Consider the following 3,473-nt stretch of genomic DNA (forward strand, 5'->3'; position numbering starts at 1 on the left):
GTATACGCATAGTTTATCCCTGTCTCAGGAGGTAGAGAGGCTTTATTCGCAAAATAATGTTCTTTAAAAAGGGAAAGAAAGACCATATAATGTTCATATTTTAAACTAACATCACATTCAATAGACATTGGAAGAGAAATTAATCACTATAATCAAAACACAAACCAGAACATACGAACTTCTGAACTAATGAATTTTGCAGTTAAAACTCCTCGATCTCTTTATGCATTACTAATTTTCCGGATTCTCAGTAAAACATTTACAACTGTAGAAAAGAAAGGAAGACACATTCATTGATTTGAAGAGAAATTGGCGAGACAGAAAAAACGTGTGTGTGAGAGAGAGAGAGAGCGCGCGCAATTAAGGAAGATTAAAGAAGTATCCTTGTTTTGTTTTACCGAAGTTGGTTAACGTATAATTACTACTCCAATTTTCTTTGTCTAATGGTAATAGGCTGCCGGAACATCGTGTCTTTTGGGTTTTAACTAATTGTTAAGGTTATCTTTTATGTTGTCTTTTGGCTTGTTTCTAATTATTGTGACTTTTGAGTTTTCAATATATGACACATATTAAATGTGAAAATTAGGAAAAAATGAGGGAAAATGAGGAAAAAGATAAATGGGTTTCTTGGCTTTAAAGAGTGTCACGTCACCGGGCTTATGTCATGCAATTATATATATATATATATATGATTAACACTGACATTATGACACACAACAATACCCTTACTAATTTTCTAATCTCGACTCCTATGAAAAGGGGAAGAAACTAAGCCTATCCCACAACTCAATACTATTCCAGTATTTCAACTACATATTAACATTTCAATTATTCAAAAGGAAAATGGCATCATATGCCCGCAATGTTGTCGGATTTGTGATATTCTTGGTAATGCTTGTGGCAATAGCAGAGGCCACTCCCCTTGGAATAGCTTACCATCCGAGCCATTCTCATTGCTCTGATGATGAGATCAAACAATGCAAAAATCTTTCACATGTTTGCCCCCAATTTTGTCCTAATGGCTGCATTACCGAGTGTCGCTCTTGCAAGCCAATTTGCATTGATGTTTCATCTCCACCTACCTATTTCCCTTCTCCATCAACATCACCTCCATTCCCCTATTCCCTTCCACCATCAACATCTCCAAAGAAGTGTAAGTGCAAGAACAAGAACCACCCGAGTTGTTATGATCAAGAACATACGTGCCCTAGATCTTGCCCTACTACTTGTGAAGTTGATTGTGTCTCTTGCAACCTGCTTGCAGTAAGTTTCTCTTCCACATGCACTTTTTAATGGATTTGATTTATATCTGCTGAAGCATAATTTGATATGTTATTATTGAGGACTGAGCACATTTGAACTTTTAGCGAGGGACCATTTTTCATGTTGTTAAAAATCATTTTTCCTTATAATATTTATTCTAATTTATTGGAATGTAGGTTGTAACAAGCTGGGAGCAGTTTGCCAAGATCCACGTTTTATTGGTGCAGATGGAATTACCTTCTACTTCCACGACAAGAAGGACGGAGATTTTTGCCTGGTCTCGGACTCTAACCTCCACATTAATGCCCACTTTACAGAGAAACGAAATGAGAACATGAAAAGAGATTTCACTTGGGTTCAAGCCATTGGAGCACAAAAGACAGCAATATGGGATGATGCAATAGACTGCCTCTCCCTCAACTTTGATGGTGAAACTATTATTCTTCCCAACAACGAAGGAGAAAGGTAGCGTTTAATTATACTATGTCTCAATAACTGTATGTATAAATCTTGTTTTTAATGAGCCAAAAATTTGATTGATTTGCGTAAACTCCACTTTAGTGGCCCTCTATTAGAAGTAAACTACTTTTTCAAAGCTATCAATGGTCTAAAGTACAAAAATGGCCACTTGATCTGAAAGTTGAAATTTAAAATTATACTTCAGACCGCCGTCTAATTTTGAAAGAAGTGTCTAACTTGTAAATGCAAAGCAACAAAGTGCACCTGGCGTAAGTTTTTTTTTTTTTTTTTTTTTTTTTTTGTGATTTGAACCCAAAACCTCTTGCGCGATCTGATACCTTTTGAATTGTATGACCACCTCATTTAAAGATTAAAGTCATTAGAAAATGCACATGTTTTAGTTCCTTAATTATATATAATTTCTTAACAGGCGGATGTCTGAATCTAGACCAACAACATACATTACTCGAACCAGCAACACTAATGAAGTTGTAATCGAAGTGGAAAACATTTTCAAGATTACAGCAAAGGTGGTGCCTATTATAGAGAAAGAATCTAGAGTTCATAACTATGACATAACACAAGGCGATTCTTTTGCTCATCTTGAACTTGGATTCAAGTTTTTGTCACTAAGTGATGAAGTGAGTGAGGGGTTTTGGGCCAAACTTATAGAAGGAACTGTGTGAGCAGAGTGAAAATGGGTGTTTTGATGCCTGTGTCGGGAGGTGACAAAGAATTTTCAGTTTCAGGACTCTTTAATGTTGATTGCTCTGTGGCTAAGTTTCAAGCCGTAAATGAGAATGAGAGCTTGTTGAATAACTTGGAGCTTGAGATGCAATAAAGGAATTCAAGGACGTCGAGTTGTCTGCAAGCATTAGAATTTCATGATTTAACATTTATTGTTGCTTGAATAAAGAGTTCATGGGAAAATAAGGTTAGAAATCAAGGGAATATATCAAGAACTATGTTCAATTGAAATGTATTAAAGTTGGACAAAAAATAATTATATACTTATATTAAGCTTCTTCTCAGATAAGCTCATTATTTTTTTCTTTTATTTGGAAAAGTTATATTCTAAATTAACATTAGTGATTGTTCGATTAAAAAGTTCATAGGAAATAAGGTTACAAACCAAGGGAAAAATTATGTTCAATTGAAAGGTATTAAAGTTGGACGAAAAATAATTATGTACTAACTTTCTTCCCATCTGGGCTCATTCTTTTTCCTTTTTCCCTTTTTTTTTTTTTTTTTTTTTTTTTTTTGAAAATGTTGTATTCTAAATTCATGGAAAAGAGCAAGTAAGGAAAACTTATATGGGGTGAGAGAGGCTCGACCTCAGGATAACTCAGAAGCTATGAGACCTACGCGCTAGCCAACTGCGCCACCACCCCAATTGTTCTCTCACCATCTCTTTCGCTATAACTTCGTTCATCTTAGATTTTAAACAAAATCTAAAATTTAATTAATTCAGTTTAAATGTAAACTCAAGGAAACATATATACTAATGAATATTTGAGGTCGATTTGGCTATTGAATTGTGTGTTTGATTTGTCACACCCTTTTTTTCCGTCAATAAATTTTAAATTAGTTTAAATTTATTTAAAAGGGATCGGAAACAGCCTCCCTACCTAAGGTGGGGGTAAGGTCTGCGTACACTATACCTTCCCCAGACCCCACGTTGTGGGATTAATTGGGTATGTTGTTATTGTTGTTGTTATTTAAAAGGGATTTTTCAATTGAAATGACGTTTT

General features: G+C 34.8%; 1 pseudogene; it reads left to right on the plus strand.

Moving 5' to 3' along the window:
- The first annotated feature begins 843 nt into the window (after nucleotides 1-843).
- Nucleotides 844-3,097, plus strand: LOC132628569 (uncharacterized; annotated as a pseudogene).
- Nucleotides 3,098-3,473: the final 376 nt, after the last annotated feature.

The sequence above is a fragment of the Lycium barbarum genome, chromosome 2, assembly GCF_019175385.1.
Source record: "Lycium barbarum isolate Lr01 chromosome 2, ASM1917538v2, whole genome shotgun sequence".
Classification (NCBI taxonomy): domain Eukaryota; kingdom Viridiplantae; phylum Streptophyta; class Magnoliopsida; order Solanales; family Solanaceae; genus Lycium; species Lycium barbarum.